Genomic DNA, 19,741 nt, shown 5'->3' with positions numbered 1-19,741 from the left:
GAATTACATAATTTTATGTGAAGGTATAATTCACTGTTAAAGTGATGTTTCATTAACAGCATAGTTAAGAGCTGCTGTTTTCATAAATTAGTATTCCTGATTTAATGCCTTTTTAAAGAGTTTCTAATTTCATATACGGTAGATAATAAATGACATCCTGAATCTGTTTATTTTGTGTTTGATGGGATTTGTAGTCCCAACTAGATGCCTTGATTTAAACATACTACTGTGAACAGTAAAGTGTTCACTTTCTGACATTTGACTTTTATTCTGCAACACCAGAGGGCAGTATTGACTGCAGAACAGTGGTACTAAAAGGGGAGCAACTGGATGTCTGTCTTTAAAAAATGATTTTCATTGCATGTATGAGACAATAATTTCACTTGTCGCTTTTTTTTTTTTTTTTTTTTTTGAGACGGAGTCTCGCTCTGTCACCCAGGCTGGAGTGCAGTGGTGCGATCTTGGCTCACTGCAAGCTCTGCCCCTGGGTTCACACCATTCTGCCTCAGCCTCCTGAGTAGCTGGGACTACAGGCACCCGCCACCACGCCTGGCTAATTTTTTTGTATTTTTAGTAGAGACGGGATTTCACTGCATTAGCCAGGATGGTCTCGATCTCCTGACCTCGTGATCTGCCTGCCTCGGGCTCCCAAAGTTCTGGGATTACAGGCGTGAGCCACCGTGCCCAGCCCACTTGTCACTTTTTTAATGCTTGTAAAGTCAGTTTGGCATTTGTAAAAGATTTCACATTATCAGCCATGAGCTCTCCACTCTACAGTTGTGTAATACTTTATTGTAAGATTGATTTGGCTTGCATCGAATAAAGTGGCACATCTGATTTTGATTGGTTTAAGACTGTTTTCTTTTTTTTTTTTTTTGCTTTTTGTTTTTGAGACAGAGTCTCCCAGGCTGGAGTGTAGTGGTGCGATCTCAGCTCACAGCAACCTCCGCTTCCCAGGTTCACATGATTCTCCTGTTTCAGCCTCCCGAGTAGCTGGGACCACAGGAGTCTGCCACCGCACCTGGCCATTTTTTTTGTATTTTTTGTAGAGATGGGGTTTCACCATGTTGCCCAGGCTGGTCTTGAACCCCTGGGCTCAAGCAATCTGCCTGCCTTGGCCTTCCAAAGTGCTGGAATTACAGGTGTGAGCCACCACGTCCAGCTGACTGTTTTCTTTTCTTTTCTTTTCCTTTCCTTTTCTTTTTTTTGAGATGGAGTTTTGCTCTTGTTGCTCAGGCTGGAGTGCAATGGCATGATCTTGGCTCACCACAATCTCTGCCTCCCAGGTTCAAGCGATTCTCCTGCCTCAGCCTTCCCGAGTAGCTGGGATTACAGGCATGTGCCACCACGCCCGGCTAATTTTGTATGTTTAGTAGAGACCGGGTTTCTCCATGTTGGTCAGGCTGGTCTCGAACTCCCGACCTTAGGTGACCTGCCTGCCTTGACATCCCAAAGTGCTGGGATTACAGGCGTAAGCCACCGCGCCCAGTCACCTGTTTTCTTAAATCAGAATTTTACCGTAACATTTTTTCTGATCTGTGCTAGATCATTGTTATCTCTAATGAGAGATTTTTGGAAATAGTGAAATGTGATCATTTTCAGTTTTGTGAATTAATTCCTTGAAGAAGATGTTTTATTAATGTTGCAAACACATAGTGGAGCCTGTGAATAGCTCCCTGTTAATAACAGCTATATCTCCTCTCCTTCTGATGTGGTGTTAGTGGAAACAGTGTGTGTGAATCTGAGAGACAGACATATATACACACATATGTATACATACAGCTAGCATTTCTCTAGGTACTTCACATAGGCACACTTACCTTACTGATTCAGCACACAGGCTTAGGTGACTAGGAAATGGCTAAGAGCTATCAAAGTTAACATTGGATAATTTATTTGCCCTGTTCTAGAACATGGATCTGTGTGACACATTGCCCCCAGATAAATGACTTATCTGTACTAAATGATGAAATCTGGGCTGTGCTAGTAGTGAGAAAATGAAACGTGGTAATTATATATAGGCTTTGGATCAGCACAAGTTTTCTAGTTTTTGCCTCTAGCCACCCCCAAAGCTTAGTGGTGTGACACAACAGCCATCTGATTATGCGCACAGATGCCACAGGTCAAGAATTTGGTCAGGGCACAGCAAGGATGACTTGTCTTTGCTTCGTTGTCTGGGGCTGGCCTGGAAGACTCAAGTGTCTGGAAAGACTGAGATGGTTGGTGGTTGGGATCATCTGGAGGCTTCTCCACTCACATGTCACCTGGGCTGGAGTGACTTGGAGCCAGGGTCAGCTGAGGCTGTTGACCAGAGCACCTTCATGCATGTATCTTTTCAATGTGGCTTAGGTTCCTCATGACATCGTGACTGTGTACCCAGAAAGGATGCTTCAGAGAGCAAGCATTCCAAAGAACCTGGTGGAAACCCCATGACCTTTTCTGACCTGTTGTTAACAAGCAGGTCACTAAGGCCATCCCAGATTGAAGGGGCGGGGAACTAGATTCCACCTCCCCGATGGAGGCCTGTCAAAGAATTTGTGGCTGTTTTTTTTTTTTTTTTTTTTTTGAGATGGCGTCTCAAAAATAAGGGGAAGTACCATGCTCTTTTAAACAACCAGATCTTGGGAGAACTCAGAGCGAGAACTCACTCATTACCCAAGGATGGCAGCGAGCCATTCACGAGGGATCCTCCCCATGAGCCACACACCTCCCACCAGGCCCCACCTCCATCACTGGGGACCACATTCCATCCTGAGACGGACAAACATCCAAACCATGTCAGGGAATATATTACGTTTATCATTAAAACTTTGTTATTGTTGGATTCCAGAGTACATTAAGCACCTGGTATTGAAAGTAAGGCTTAAACATGTATATGAGGTTGCTTATTGTTAAATGTTTTCATCTTTTTGTGTGAAGAAATGTTGCTCTTTGGTGAGAGTACAGAGCCTTCAGAAAAGCTGCAGCATGCAAGGGAAGGTGAGATCCAGTTTCCACACGACTTTGTGAGCACTCCTTTCCCCTTCCTCCCAACTTTTTCCGCATTTTCCCTCCAGTTTCTATCCTTTTCCCAAGGAAGAACAGGACATATGACTAGGTTGACAGATATTGAAAGGCAACTTCACTAGGATCCCAGGTGAGATAATAATGAATGGGAATTGTGCTGCCAGGATGCCTGTACCTGGAGTGGGAATACTGAGCACAGGCCAGGGAGGAGAAAAAATGAGGCCCAGGAAATTCCGTTAAATTCCACTAGACATTTGAAATTCTAACTTTTACTTTACACATCACTAATCCATGTCCACTAATGGAAATTTAGCTGTAATATCTATATACGAATCAAGGCAAAATGTTTGACCAAATCAACTAAAATTTTGCTTTTCCATTTTCCAGAGCTGTGCTTTGATGTATTTTATTTCTGTCCAAAGATGTAGTTAATAATAATATGCATAGCATCCAGCTTAGTGTGTGACATCTAGGATCCTTTCAGTAAATTTATTGAATGACTGAATGAATGCACGCATGATTGGAAATACCAGAAAATCAGTGGGTTCTTCAAGTACTTTATTGTAACATTGCTTGAATAGTTGAATGTTAAGCCAGAATGACCAAATTATGGAACCAAATTAACTAGATAGGTACATTTTAATAGATAAATTTTTAAATAATGTCAGAACACTTTATAGAGTTTTGTACTTCTTTGTTTTGAAAGGAACTGGGCCCTTGCAGGCATCTACTGATGTAGGAGAAAGAAGACTACCCTGAGCAGATTGAGGTTTAATTAAAACTAGGTTTGGCTCATTTGAATTAATTCCAGTAATAGACTTGTTAATGAGGTGTTAAATGAGCACCTTGAGAATACCAGGGAACTGTCAAAAACTAATCTAAGAGAACTGAGACCCTTTAAAAAAAAAAAAAAAAAAAAAAGACGTTCCAGGACAATGCGGTGGCACATGCCTGGAGTCCCAGCTACTCAGGAGGCTGAGGCAGGAGGGTCACTTGAGCCCAAGAGTCCTGGGCTGTAGCACACTGTGCCAGAGATGTGTCTGCACCAAGTTCAGCCATCAGTATGATGACCTCCCAGAAGTAGGGGACCACCAGGTTGCCTAAGGAGGGGTGAATTGGCCCAGGTTTTAAACGAACAGGTTGAAACTTCCCTGTTGATCAGTAGTGGGATTATGCCTGTGAATAGCCACTGCACTCCAGCCTGGGCAACATAACGAGACCTTGTCTCTTAAAAAAAAAAAAAAAAAAAAAAAAAAAAATCCAAGATTCCCATGCAGAAGGGTTAGAAATGTTGAAAAAACGGAGCCTTGCCGGGAGGGGGTCATAAAGAGAGACTTTCCTGCCTGTCTTCAGGGCTGACAGCATTTAACCCTCCTGTCAAGCACCATGCTTCCTGAGCCCAAGAACGTTTGGGTGTTGACTTTCTTCTTTGTTGTGCTTTAAAGTAATTTATTTCACTATTAGAAATTCATCGAAATAAAAATTAAGTTTTCTGGTAAGCACAGTTTTGTTCTTACCCACAGTACAGTTTAGCAGTTTATCTGATGCTGGGAATCAGACTCGCTTCCTCCTGTTTTGTGACTTTCTGCCTAGAATGCTGTTGTTTGGAAAAAAAAAAAAAAATGTTTCAGCCGGGCGCGATGGCTCACACCTGTAATCCCAGCACTTTGGGAGGCCAAGGCAGGCGGATCACTTGAGGTCGGGAATTCAAGACCAGTCTGACCAACATGGAGAAACCCTGTCTCTAATAAAAATATGAAAATTAGCTGGGCCTGGTGGCGCATGCCTGTAATCCCAGCACTTTGGGAGGCCAAGGCAGGCAGATCACCTGAGGTCAGGAATTCAAGACCAGCCTGACCAACATGGAGAAACCCTGTCTCTAATAAAAATACGAAAATTAGCTGGGCATGGTGGCGCATGCCTGTAATCCCAGCTACTTGGGAGGCTGAGGCAGGAGAATCATTTGAACCCAGGAGGTTGCAGTGAGCTGAGATCGCGCCATTGCACTCCAACCTGGGCAACAAGAGCAAAACTCCATCTCCAAAAAAAAAAAAAATAGTGTTTTACCATTTGTTAAACAGTTATCAAGCAACAAGCAACTACTCTACATTGTGGTAGATGTGCTGTGTGGGAGATGCAGAGTTGAACAATAGGTGATCTTTGCCTTTGAAAAAACAGTCCAGTGGTAGGGGTAAGATTCCTGGGAAGAACTAGTCTCAGAGCCACAGATAAATTCTTCCTTTGTTCAGCTTGTCTTTTCTCAATTTCCTCCTCCATTCTCTTCTACAGCCTCCTCCTTCACTCACTCCCATTCCCCTAAAACCTTAAACTTCCTTAAACCAGCTAATTTTTTGAAGCAAACTCATATTTTAGATTTCTTATATAATAACTTTCTATATAAATGAAATTTTTCTGTGGATACTGTCACTCTAGTAAATTATCAGCAATCAAGGAAAAAGATTTTCCTTTTTTAAAGTAGCTTCTTGATTATTGAGCACAAAAGGCCTTTTAGCCAATGGCTTAAGCCTTCTGAAATCAGCAAGCAATATGACCACCTTACAGGTGGAGAAATTTGAGCTCACGTATGGGACAAGTTTTCTCAATATCTTGTCTCCAACTAGAATGTAGCTTTTCCAACTCCATCTGCTTCTACTTCTGAGGTTGCGTGATGATAGTTAGCATTTTATTAAAACAGACTATTTTATAATCTGTTTCTAATTTTCTGCTAATTTTTCAAAGTTTAATTGTGAGTAATCAGCCCAACAAATGAAAGCTCTTTTGGGCATTTGCCTCCCTGTTTTCTCTCCATGGATCAGTAGCCCTTTCCCCACCTTTCTGCTTCAGAAATGGATTCTGAATACTCAAGAGCTTTTGCAACATGGTGTGTCTGTTTTTTCTTCTACTGCTATCTTTTTCTTCCAAATCCAAATGCTATTAAAAGTTTCTTGCAACAAGAGCATTCTCTCCTTTTGTGTCTTGTTTCAGAGTTAGTTTGAAGCTAGCAATTAGGATGCCCAGTGTCTGTTGTTTGTTGAAGAATAATTCTAACTTTCTAAACCTTCACATGATTGGAATTGCTTTTCTCCCCCCAGAATTATGTCTGAGGGCTTTATTTTTCATCAAATAGACTTGATCCTAGCTGTTCCCCAACTTTATAGCAGATACTTAATATGTATAAACAAGTGACCTGATAGATGGAATCTGCTCAAAGTAAGAACCTGATACCCGGCCGGGCACGATGGCTCACGCCTGTAATCCCAGCACTTTGGGAAGCTGAGGCGGGTGGATCACCCGAAGTCAGGAGTTTGAGACCAGCCTGACCAACATGGCAAAACCCTGTCTCTACTGAAAATACAAGAAAATTTAGCCAGGCATGGTGGCACATGCCTGCAATCCCAGCTACTTGGGAGGCTGATGCAGGGGACTGGCTTGAACCTGGGAGGTGGAGATTGCAGGGAGCCGAGATCACGCCATTGCACTGCAGCCTGGGAGACAAGAGTGAAACTCCATCTCAAAAAAAAAAGTGCCCGATACCCTTCTAAGAGCTTGCCAGATTTGAAAGCTTTCCAAAAAGGAATTGATTTTTTTAAAATTGTCATCTATAGTTTTTCTAATTATCTAAATATTTTATTTGTATCTATCTCCCTGCTATCTACTTTGGCAGTAGAAAGAGGTGTTAAAGAAAAATTATTCCTGGCACTTGTGAAACATAAGGCAGACTTCCTTCAAGGGGGCCATGGTAATAAGCATAGGGATGACTGCAATGGGGTCTTCCAGTGGGGGAGAGAGGGTGGGCTGCAGTCTGACTCCAATAAGGACAGATGAGGATTTACAGCCAAGGAACAGCGTGGGAGTGAGTAGATAGAAAAATACTAAGAGGAAACATCAGGGGTAAGGGGGTGCTTGCCTTCAGCATTCTTGTTGAAGGCAGGCCAGGGTGATAAGATAACAGGGGTAGTCACGTAGGGGATTTTCTCTAATCTGACTTAGCAGGATTATTGCTCAAACTGGATTCTACAAGAATGGAGAAGCAGGCCCAACATCAGGACTTTATCAGAAAGGACTCCAAGAGGAGCCTGACTCAAGTTTGGTCAAAGGAGAGAGTCTTTGTCAGAGGTTCAGAATGACCTCATTAACATGAACTCTTTTAAGCCCCTGTTCTCAAACTTTGTCCATGGACCACTTGCATCAGAGGTACTTTTAGTACAGTGGTTCATACCTTGTTTACACATAGAAAAGCTTAAAAAAAATAGTGCCAGTGTTAGAGACCTTCTGTAGACGCATTGAATATCTCGAGGCGAGGCCTCCCTGCCTTGTCATGGTGTTATTTAAAAGCACCCCAGATGCTTCTCATGTAAGGCCCCAGTTCAGAACCACTGCTGCTTGTTAAAAATGAAGATTCTAGTTTGTTCCATCCACACTACTGAGTCTTGGTGGATGAGGCCCTAGAATATGCATTGAAAAGAAAACCTTAGGCTGGATATGGTAACCCTGACATTTTGGGATGTAATCGTAACACTTTGGGAGGCTGAAGCTGGAGGATCACTTGAGGTCAGGAGTTTGAGACCAGTCTGGGTGACATAGTGTAAGCCTCTGTCTCTACAAAAAATTCTAAAAATTAGCCAAGTGTGGTGGTGGACGTCTGTAATCCTAGCTACTTGGGAGGCCAAGGCCGGGGAATTGCACAAACCCAGCTATGATCACACCACTGCATTCCAGCTTGGATGAGAGAGGGAAACCCTATCTCTAGAAAATAAAAAAGAGGATTGTCTTTTTGACAATCCTCTTTTTTTTCTTTTAACTTGTTTATCTCAGAGAGAACCAAAGCAGCTCTACTGATTGATGGTAATTGAAAAAGGAAAAGAAACTGGAAGTCAAGATATAAATGAGGGAAATGTTTGGCTTGTAAGACAGGCATTTGCTAGCAGAGCTAAGTTGCCATTTTTGGTTGTTTCTGGAACTCTAAATGCCTGGGATGCTGACACTCCCTTCCGAACAGCTGATGATTCTGGCTGATTGAATCAGTGGCATAGGTCGAGAAGTTAGAAACCAGTTAGGTGCAGGAGGAAAACAGAACTAAGGATTCAGAGATCTGTGGTCATGGTTCCTAAGGCTAGTTGGAATTAGTTATTTTTGTTTTACTTTTTTTGGAGGGGCTACTTGTATTTTTATAACCTATTAATCCTCAAATTATTTAGTACATAACCTACAAATGGCCTTGCCCACTCTAAAGTTGTTAAAATGTTTAGTATTAATCATTTTGTAAAACTCCGATTGTCTTATTATATTGCCTTCTACCTCTAAAACTGTTAACTTAAATCCAAGCCAAGCCTTTACCAGAGATTACCTTTATTTGCTAGCTGTCTTCATCTGTGGGTAGATACATTACTACAGTGTTCATGTTCCTTATCTCTTTGTCTCAGAGTAGCCTGTGATATGTTCCAGCCCCAACAGAGGACAGTAGAATAGTCCATTAAGACTTTCTGAGGCCAAGATGGGCGGATCACTCGAGATCAAGAGTTGGAGACCAGCCTGGCCAACATAGTAGTGAAACCCTGTCTCTACTAAAAATACAAAAATTAGCCGGGTGTGGTGGTGCACGCCTGTAGTCCCAGCTACTCAGGCGGCTGAGGCGGAAAATCACTGGAACCCAGGAGGTGGAGGTTGCAGTGAGCTGAGATTGTGCCACTGCACTCCAGCTCAGGCAACAGAGTGAGACTTGGTCTCAAAAACAAACAAACAAAAGACTTTGTCCTGCCCGTGGGTTGGCACCCGTTAAAACTCAGTTCCTTGATTTTTCGCAGGCACTTGGCCTCTTTTCTGCCTTTTGTGGAGGGCCCTCTGTTTCTGGCTGTGCATTAGCAACCATTCTTTTAAACTTCTGATTATATTGAATCAGCAACTTTAAGCTTGCCCCTGCTGCTTGTCATACATTCTGTGGCAGTCCTCAGGAAATCCTAGTTTTTGGCATTGAAATGAATTAAAGGATTAAGTCACAAGAGGGTGGGGGTGATAAACCATGCTTTTAAGAGGAATTTACTGTGCAGTACTTGGTGTTAGCAAAAGCAGTTCTAGTTCTTACAGGGAGATAGGAAACCAAGGGGCTGCTTTAGAACAGCATCCCTAGGATATGAAGACGCAGATCTGTCTGCTTTGATGTTCTTTAGCTTGACAGTGGCCCCGGCTGAGCACTTTGATATTTGTCACCAGTCTAGCAAAATAGGGGTTGTGTCTTGGAGATGGTAAACCTAGTTCCCATTATTTTGCTTCAGTGTTAGAAAATTACTGAACTCTTGCTTCCTGGAAGTCCCTTATAAATCTCCCTTTTACAAGACTGTTCTCTGGGGCACGAAAATGCCTTTGCTTGTAAAGAGCCTGTTGAAGGTCCATTTATTTTCCTTTTCTTAACAGAAAGATTTTCCAGTGCCATTTGGTTAGGACTTACGGGAAACATGTTGTTAAAATCTGTCTGTCCTGTCTGTTAGCTAATATTTCTTTTATTTTCATTTTGAGCTTTTAGATAAGATTCTTTATCTTTCTCTGAGATAATGTGAAAAAAAAAAACACAAAAGAAATAAATTCAAATACCAGTATACTCTGGTTTTTAAAAATATCTTCACTGACTTTTTTTTCTTTACATGCTCTACTCTCCCTCTCACCCTACTTCCTTCTTCACTTTTCACTTGGTTCTTTAAGCTATTCTTTGTGGGTTTTTCTTGTTTGTTTTTTGGTTTTTTTTTTTTTTTGGACACAGAGTCTGTCTCACTCTGTTGCCCAGGCTGGAGTGCAGTGGCACAATCTTGGCTCACTGCAACCTCCGCCTCCCAGGTTCAAACCATTCTCATGCCTCAGCCTCCTGAGTAGCTGGGACTACAGGCGCGTGCCACTATGCCTGGCTACTCTTTGTATTTTTAGTAGAGACGGGGTTTCTCCATGTTGGCCAGGCTGGTGTCGAACTCCTGACCTCTGGTGATCCACCCACCTTGGCCTCCCAAAGCACTGGGATTACAGTCTTGAGCCACTGCACCTGGCCTAGATATTCTTAGATATATTCATGATGCATCCCATCTAGATACTTGTGATGAGTATATAATTTACTGATGTGGAAAGTGTTGTGACAAGAGTTTAAAGTGTTATCTGCTGCCTTCTCCCCCCACTTTAGAACTATTCAAAGAAAGTGACCATTGATCATTTTAAAAGATGAGCGAAGGAAAGACTGCTTCTTTTTTAAAAAAGAAAATGTGATGACTTACTGTAAGAACGCATTTCCACATGGACCCCCCCCCTTCTAAATGGGTGTATATTCAGATCATCCAGTCTGTGTGCACAGAGTCCTTGCATTTCCAAGTTCAAAATAGTAATTTAAATGAAAGTAGGCCATCATAAGGCATTGCTAGGAAGAGGTTACTCTTGATAGAAGAATGTGCTGCTTTTGGTAAGAATTAGTTTGTTATTTATGTTTAAACTTTGTAGGCCGGGCCTGGTGGTTCAAACCTGTAATCCTACCATTTTGGGAGGCAAAGGCGGGTGGATCACTTGAGCCCAGGAGTTCGAGACCAGCTTGGGCAACATGGTGAAACCCTGTCTCTACAAAAAAATAAAATACAAAAATTAGCCAGGCATGGTGGCTCATGCGTTATAGTCCCAGCTACTTGAGGTGCTGAGACAGGAGGATCACTTGAGCCTGGCAGGTGGAGACTGCAGTGAGCTGAGATCACACCACTCTAGCCTGGGTGACAGAGTGAGTCCCTGACTCAAAATAAATAAATAAATAAATAAAATGTTTTGCAAACATACCTTCTGAGTACAGTTACACTTTGCCTTATTCTTAGATTTTACATGTTACACATATTTTTGGTTCTGTGAACAGATTATATATGGCACATTTGTAATTATAAACTACTTCTGCAACTAAACATGCGTTATATCACTCATTTCCCCTCTCAGTGGAACTGGTATATATGGACTTATGCCAGAATTAAATATTAGCAATGAGAGAAATCTACCTTTAAAATAATAAAATGTGCTGGGTGCGGTGGCTCACGCCTATAATCCCAGCACTTTGGGAGTCTAAGGCGGGTGATCGCTTGAGGTCAGGAGTTCGAGACCAGCCTGGACAACATAGCGAAACCCCATCTCTACTAAAAATACAAAAATTAGCCAGGTGTGGTGGCGGCCGTCTGTAGTCCCAGCTACTCGGGAGGCTGAGGCAAGAGAATCACTTGAACCCGGGAAGCAGAGGTTGCAGTAAGCCAAGATCACACCACTGCACTCCAGCCTGGGCGACTGAGCAAGACTCCGTCTCAAAAAATTTTAAAAATTAAAAAATAAAAGTAAAAATAAATAAAATGTATTTCAAAATCAAATGGAGACCATTTCTTGATGATCTGGGCTGCTGTGCCTTCCTCTTCCCACATATGCACAGCTAATTGAGAATGTGTTAAATTTGTTTTATTAGCAGATAAGAACTCTGTCCGTTACATTTTTTTTTATGTTTGAGGCCTTTTAAGCCATATTATTCCTTTATTGCTATCTGATCTTCAAAACATATCCAGAAGACCTTCTTATTACTTTTTTTTTTTTTTTTTTTGAGACAGAGTTTCGCTCTTGTTGCCCAGGCTGGCAGGCTGGAGTGTGATGGCACGACCTCTGCTCCCTGCAACCTCCGCCTCCCAGGTTCAAGCGATTCTCCTGCCTCAGCCTCCCGAGTAGCTGGGATTACAGGCATGTGTCACCACACCCGGCTAATTTTGTATTTTTAGTAGAGATGGGGTTTCTTCATGTTGGTCAGGCTGGTCTAGAACTCCCAACCTCAGGTGATCCGCCTGCCTCAGCTTCCCAAAGTGCCAGGATTATAGGCGTGAGCCACCTTGCCCGGCTTGATTGTGTTTTTTTATTAGTTCAAGCCACAATAAGAAGTTTATTCAGTCAGCAATCTGTTTTTGACTACTTAACCACGTGCCAGCTACAAAAAAATAACATATAGCTTCAAAAGCCTCTTAAGGGGCTGGGCATGGTGGCTCATGCCTGTAATCCCAGCACTTCGGAAGGCCGAGGCTGGCAGATCACTTGAGGTTAGGAGTTTGAGACCAGCCTGGCCAACATGACAAAACCCCATCTCTACTAAAAATACAAAAATTAGCCAGACATGGTGGCAGGCACCTGTAATCCCAGCTACTTGAGAGGCTGTGGCAGGAGGATCACTTCAGCCCAGGAGCCAGAGGTTGCGATGAGCCAAGATCACACCACTGTACTCCAGGCTGGGCAACACGAGACCCCATCTCCAAAAAAAAAATTTAAAAAAGCCTCTTAAGGTAAAATTTTCATTTTTTTGAATTCTCAGAATAAACAACAGTTTCTTAGTGTTAGATTACAATTGTTTCTTAATACCAACCACTTAGATCCTTCTACTTTTTTTATTAATTTTTTCTCTTTTTGGTATCTGAGTGGGCCTTAGAGTTAGAAAAAAACTGTCTCCTGTTGGCTTGCCTTTTCTCTTTTTCCTCAAGGTCTTTAATATCTCCCTAGAAGATAAAAAGGATATATGCCCATTTGTTTCTGTTTTTTCCCAATTTGATGATAGAAGAATAGGCCTTAAAATATTATAGGTCTTGTTATAGGTAAAATAACAAAAATAGAAAATAATAATAATATAAATGATCTTACATATGTAAATATAAAATAAGTTTTTAAAGACCATGTGTTTAAGCATTTCATTAAGTGCTTTAATGGAGTATCCCATTTTCTTAAAACAACCTTATCTAGTAGGTAGTTATCATCATCATCATCATCGCCATTGCCATTCCCATTTTGCAAATGAAGAAACCAAACTCAGACGTTAAGTGACTTGTCCGTAGCCATACAGCTACTAGATGCTCAAGCCAGGATACAAACGTAGATAGTCTGACTTCAGAAGTTTATATACCACAGGCTGGGGACGGTGGCTCATGCCTGCAATCCCAGCACTTTGGGAGGCTGAGGCAGGTGGATCATCTGAGGTCAGGAGTTTGAGACCAGCCTGAGCAACATGGCGAAACCCCATCTCTACTAAAAATACAAAAATTAGCCAGATGTGGTCACGCATGCCTGTAATCCCAGCTACTTGGGAGGCTGAGGCACAAGAATAGTTTGAACCCCGGAGGCAGAGGTAGCATTGAGCCAAGATCAAGCCACTGCACTCCAGCCTGGGCAACAGAGCAAGACTCTGTCTCAAAAAAAAAAGTTTATATAGAACCAAATTAAAGCTAATAATAAGTGAAATTCAGGAAGATGGTGGAATTATTAGTTCTCTCTTTCTTTCTGAGACCTGCATTACTGCTTTGATGTATGACGTCCAAAATGACTTATTATTTCAAGTTTAAAATGTCTTCCATGCAAGCATATTTCTATGCCTATTCTAGATTATTAGATGTGAGAATAAAATTAGCTCAGGTAGAGACAGGGTCCCATCCCCATTATGATGGGGTGTGCATGAGTGGTAGTTTTCAGAAAAGGAGGGTGTCTGCTTGCCATCTTGAACACTCAGATTTGCAAAGGTGATTTGCTTCACCTGGATGATAATTACTGGGTGATGTGATGGTAGAGGTACTGTAAATTGGAGAATAAAGGAAAACCTCAAAAGCTTTGGAAAGTTCATAGCATCGTAGAGGGTAAAATATATGAAGCTTGTTTATAAACTGTAAATCAGAGCATTAGAGAATGAAGTGATTATATGTTAGTAAACTCATGTGTCCTTGTGTTATGTGTTAAAATTAATAAGAGTGTGCACAGGAAATAGAAAGTGGAGAACTGGAAACAACAAGGGAAGTAAGATAGTCGTTCATTTCATTTTTCAAAGTTAAGGCTAAGCTGAAGGGTCGGAACATGTTGTATGGAAGATAAGAACAGCATGATTTTAAAAGAAGAATACATGAACCAGTGAAATAACAGTGGCCATTTATTATCTGCTTACCATGTAGTTAGCACTGTTTTAACTGCTTTTCATTAAATTCTCAGAACAAGTATTAAATGTTAGACATTATTTTCCCTCTTTCACAAAAGGAAGAAACTGAGAGGTTAAGGAAACAAAGAGGTTAAGTTGCTTACCCAAGGACACATAGTTACTAGTGTTGGAGCCAGTTTGAACTCAGGGATCCAGTTCCAGAATGCTTTTTGTGTACTAGATATTTATTAATGTATTAGATGATTGTTTGCCTTAATATAATTGAATATATAGGTCATTTTGCTTTGTAATTTAAATTAGTTTGAATACATAACGTGTTTTCATTTTCCCAGCGTATTTCAACTTGGCTTATCTGCTCAGTATTCTTGGGGGAGGTACTAGGGAAAAAAATGTAACAGTATTTGTCCTCAGAGTTTGCAGTTTGTTCTGGCAACATTAGACCACACATAAACGGCATAAGTACAGTAACAGGAACTTATAAACAAGAGCAAATTAATGAATTACAGAGTAGAGACATGTCTTAAAATGTGCCATAGGGAATCTTTCCATAACATTTTTTTAAATTTTTTTGCTTCTGCCCTTTATCTTTCATAGCGCTCTTTGGTTCCTTTGGGGTTTTTAAAGATAAGAAGTACATAGGCCAGGTGCAGTGGCTCACGTCTATAATCCCAGCACTTTGTGAAGCTGAGGCGGGGTGGCTCACGAGGTCAGGAGTTCATCAGCCTCGCCAAGATGGTGAAACCCCGTCTCTACCAAAATTACAAAAATTAGCTGGGTGTGGTGGCAGGTACCTGTAGTCCCAGCTACTCAGGAGGCTGAGGCAGGAGAATCACTTGAACACGGGAGGGCCGAGATTGCACCATTGCACTACAGTCTGGGCGACAGAGCGAGACTTCGTCTCAAAAAAAAAAAAAAAAGGAAATACATAGACATTGGTATAAAATAACAAAAACAAAATTAAAATTTAAAAATTGCTTGTATTTACTGATTTGCATGATTTTCATCTAAACTGCAGAAAATTGTCCATAGGAGTTTTTACTAGTAGTATTTTATCTTTACCACTGATCTAATGGTAGAAAAAGAAATAGAGCTCTAAGAGAGGTTTTTTTTTCTTCTTCTTTTTAAAAGTTATCACTTGTCTTTTGTTTACATAGAAAAGTATGGCTTTGGAATAAATTATGTTACTTGACCTACCACCCACAAAAGTTTTGCTTAAACCCAGCCTATAGGCTGGAAGGACTAGGATGAAAAGGGGGATTACTAATGGGTACTGGTTTCTTTTTGAGTGATGAAAATATTCTAACATTTATTGTCATGAGAGGTGCAGAACTCTATACTAAAAAACATTTAACTGTGTGCTTTAAATGAGTGAATTTTATGGCATTGATATATATCTCAATAAAGCTATTTAAAAAATCACCTGGTGATGTGAATCCATTGGTCAAAAATAAAGAGGAAAAAAAAAAACAAAAAATACCTGACCTACAGTGAGCAAACAGTGTCACCTATAATAAATAACTTCAAAACTTTTTTATTGTGGTAAATATATATAACAAAATTAACCATTTTTAGGTACAATTCAGTGGCATTACATACATCCAGTGCTGTGCAACCATCATCACTATCCATTTATAGAACCTTTTCATCATCTCAGAAAATAATTTTGAATATTCTAGTTCAAGTTTGGAAGCAGTAGTCCTGACCTACTGCATTTCAAAATCTAGGCTCTAGAAATACTTGCTCCACCAAAATTGAGTTGTATCTCCACAGTTTTTAGCCTTTTTGCTGGTTTCCCCTCAAACCAACTTTTTCTTTTGTGTTTCCTATCTCAGGTAATGGCATCACTATTCATGAAGTTGTCCAAACAAGAAATCCCTATCATCGTTTCTCTCCTTTATCCCCTGTATTTTAGTCACCAGTGCCTATGGATCATGCCTCCTTAATATCTTTGAACTTGTCTACTTCTCCATATTTCATTATTATTTACTTGACTTAGATTTCTGTCCACTTTCACCTGGTTTTAATAGCCAGCCAGTCATAATAGTAGAGGAATCAGTCAAGCAAAAATGCTTTGGAAGAATTAAATAAGCAATGCTGAACAGCAGGAATTGTAGATATCCGTGCAGAGAGTTCCAGTAAAATTTTATGAGTCCATGACCCCTTTTCTAAGCAGTCTGATCCATGTTGGTCTCATTCCTCATATGCAGGATTCATTCATTCATTAAATATTTGTTTCATACCTTGTTTGTAACACTTCTGTCTGCCTTCTAAATGTATCCTCAGTCCACTTTCTACCACTTGCTACCGTGTTCATCCAAGCCACCATCTTCCCTCCTGTGGTGTCTCTGCTTCCCTCTTTGCATCTATTCTAAATATAGATAGCTCTCAGTGTGATCCTGATGGGAGATCATATCTATCTTCTGTTTAAGAACCCTCCCCGAGGGCCTTCTCATCCCGCCTAAAGTCAGTGAAGACCTGTGGGCCCTTGGGATCTATCCGTCTGTTGACCTCCTCTATCCCACTCTTCCCCTCACTCACTGTTCCATATTTCTTTCATATGCTGGGTGTGCTTTTTGCTTCTGGGCCTTGGCAGTTTATAGAAAATAGCACTTGGGGCTGGGTGTGGTGGCTCACAGCTGTAATCCTAGCACTTTGGAAGGCTGAGGCGGGCAGATCACCTGAGATTGGGAGTTCGAGACCAGTCTGACCAACATGGAGAAACCCTGTCTCTACTGAAAATACAAGATTAGCCAGGTGTGGTGGCGCATGCCTGTAATCCCAGCTACTCGGGAGGCTGAGGCAGGAGAATCGCTTGAACCTGGGAGGCGGAGGGTTGCAGTGAGCCAAGATGGCGCCATTGCACTCCAGCCTGGGCAACAAAAGCGAAACTCCATCTCAAAAAAAAAAGAAAGAAATAGCACTTGGCTGCATCAGGTCTTTCCTGAAACAGTTCTTCAGTGAGTATTAATTTTGTTTGTTGTCCATCTCCCACACTGGAATGTAAGCTGCATAAAGGCAGGAGTTTTGTCTGTTTCATTTGCTGCAGTATGTCCAGGGTCTAGAGCAATATCTGATGCATCATGAGTGCTCAGCATGTGTTTTTTTAATGACATCTGATTCCCTAGTGCACAATATGTTCTCCCCTTTGTGTAGTCTTCTGGTGAGATTTTTGCCTTCAGTGAAATCAATTTCTATCTCCTCTATGTTTAGCATATGCATGTATATATATATATATACTGAAATACGTGAAATGTTTATTATTTAATTTTATATACTAGATTTCTGTGTTAAAAATTTTTTATATCATAAAGTTAGACTGCCCTGAGGCTTCAGAAATGTTAGTAGCCTCCTAATTTGACTTCTTTAGTGTTTTAAGTTTCTTGCAGAAATCCTGAAACATATCCACAACCACTGTATGTATAGTTTCTTTTAACACTTATTTGGTGAATTTATCAATATGAATTTGTCATCTTTCTCAAAATGAGCACTTTTTAAAAATTGGTAATATTGAATTTGATGAAACCTATTATTTATATGGAGTAAATAATATGAAGTGGAACAAATTTACGTGTTCCCTTTGAGACTTTTTATAGATATGCATTTGTGTGTATGTGTGTATGTGTGTGTGTGTGTGAGAGAGAAAGAGAGAGAGAGATGATAGGGTCTCACTCTGTTGTCCAGGCTATAGTGCAGCGGCATGCTCTCAGCTCACTGCAACCTCTACCACCCAGGCTCAAGCAGTCCTCCCACCTCAGCCTCCCAAGTAGCTGGGACCACAGGCGTGTGTCACCACGCCTGGCTAATTTTTGTATTTTTTGTAAAGACGGGGTTTTGCCATGTTGCCCAGGCTGGTCTTGAACTCCTGAGCTCAAGGGATCCTCCCGCCTCGGCCTCCCAAAAGTGCTGGGATTACAGGCATGAGCCACTGCGCCCAGCCCATATTTATTCTAAAAGAAAGAAGTAGAGGTTATAATGGGAATTCAAAATTCAGTTGGCACCAGCAAACCCCAGAGACTTAGGAATATTTTTTGTTACTTTTGCTATCAAATCTAAACGTTCATTTGCCCAACCTACTTCCCCTTTCTTGAAAGAAGTAAAAATTACTTTTGGAAATTTCCTGAATAAATGGAGTCAGGAATCCCAGCAGTTCTTACTGTTAAAGGACATGCTTGCACACATAAAGAATGGTCTGTTTACCTAAGGTTTATTTAGCTCAGGAACATTGTAAGCCCTGGTACAAGTCCAGCCTTCCCGAAACTGTCTGCTTGCCTGCTCATCTTCGCCCCTTTTAAAATGAAGTCAAAACATTCTAATTTGGTAAAGGTGTTAGGTCCTGAGAAATTATTACTTTGTCAATATTACCATATTTGCTTTTCAGAATTTCAGATTCCAGTCATCCTAGAGAGCATATTATTTCTACAAAAACTGTTTTAGGAGGATTTTGTTATACATTGCTATTATACTCACACAGAGACATTTGCTTTTGTGTGTGTGTGTGTGTGTGTGACGGAGTTTTGCTCTTGTCACCCATGCTAGAGTGCAATGGCACAATCTTGGCTCACTGCAACCTCTGCCTCCTGGGTTCAAGCAATTCTTCTGACTCAGCCTCCCAAGTAGCTGGAACTCCAGGCATGCACCACCATGCCCAGCTAATTTTTGTATTTTTTTAGTAGAGACAGGGTTTCACCATGTTGGTCAGGCTGGTCTCAAACTCTGAACCGCAGGTGATCTGCCCACCTTGGCCTCCCAAAGTGCTGGGTTACAGGCGTGAGCCACTGTGCCCAGCTGACATTTAAATTTTTTAATCTGAAACTGACGTTTTCTGTTAACATGAAGCATTTGTTCATGCTTTGCTACTATGGTGGTGTCATTTTAACTTTTTCTTTGCTGAATAATTTTGTACTCCATTGTATCCTCGTAATTTCAATTATATTGTCCCGTAGCCCTCCAAAAAAGGCAGTCAGAATCAGATTTTTTATTTTATTTATTTATTTATTTATTTTTATTTTTATTTTTTGAGACAGAGTCTTGCTCTGTTGCCCAGACTGGAGTGCAGTGGCACTATCTCGGCTCACTGCAAGCTCCGCCTCCCGGGTTCACACCGTTCTCCTGCCTCAGCCTCCCGAGTAGCTGGGACTACAGGCGCCCGCCAGCACACCCAGCTAATTTTTTGTATTTTTAGCAGAGAAGGGCTTTCACCGTGTTAGCCAGGATGGTCTCCATCTCCTGACCTCGTGATCCACCTGCCTCGGCCTCCCAAAGTGCTGGGTTTACAGGTGTGAGCCACTGCACCCAGCCCAGAATCAGATTTTTATATTAAGTTACTAATTTTTGTGCCAGCCGTCCATCAGCCTCCCCATCTTGGCAGGGTATGTAGAAGAAAAACCTAATAGTAAAATATCTAGGGAAAATGTCTTCATGAGAATTAAAGCAAATGCACAGATAAAAAACGAATATTTTTATTACCAGGATTGTCTATTCTGTGTATTCATTCACATGAGCATTTAAAGAGAGAAGGGGAAAGAAAGGAAGGCCAGCTTTCATTTCTTACCTCAGGACATTTAAGTTTGAAGGGCTATTTTCCTAACACTTACTCTGTCTTAGAAATTCCTGGAATACGCAGCACCAAAAATTTCAGTATTTTTCCAGATTTGTCTTAAAACCAAAGGTTAAGAGGAGAGTTCCTGAGCCCACACCTGTAATATTTAGATGGTTCTGTTTTGTTGTTGTTGTTTTTAAGTAAAAGGGGTATTATTAAATAGTAGTTGGCTCTATTTAAAATCATGAATAGAG

General features: G+C 41.1%; 1 protein-coding gene across 1 annotated transcript in view; it reads left to right on the top strand.

Annotated features, from left to right (window-relative positions):
* SPTLC2 (serine palmitoyltransferase long chain base subunit 2) overlaps positions 1 to 19,741 on the top strand; it is a 111,734-nt gene that overhangs the window by 65,427 nt on the left and 26,566 nt on the right. The gene's annotated exons all lie outside the window — the stretch shown is intronic.

This window comes from Pongo abelii, chromosome 15 (assembly GCF_028885655.2).
Source record: "Pongo abelii isolate AG06213 chromosome 15, NHGRI_mPonAbe1-v2.0_pri, whole genome shotgun sequence".
Classification (NCBI taxonomy): domain Eukaryota; kingdom Metazoa; phylum Chordata; class Mammalia; order Primates; family Hominidae; genus Pongo; species Pongo abelii.
The sequence above is the reverse complement of the archived record's forward strand: the minus strand, read 5'-3'. Positions and strand labels throughout refer to the sequence as shown.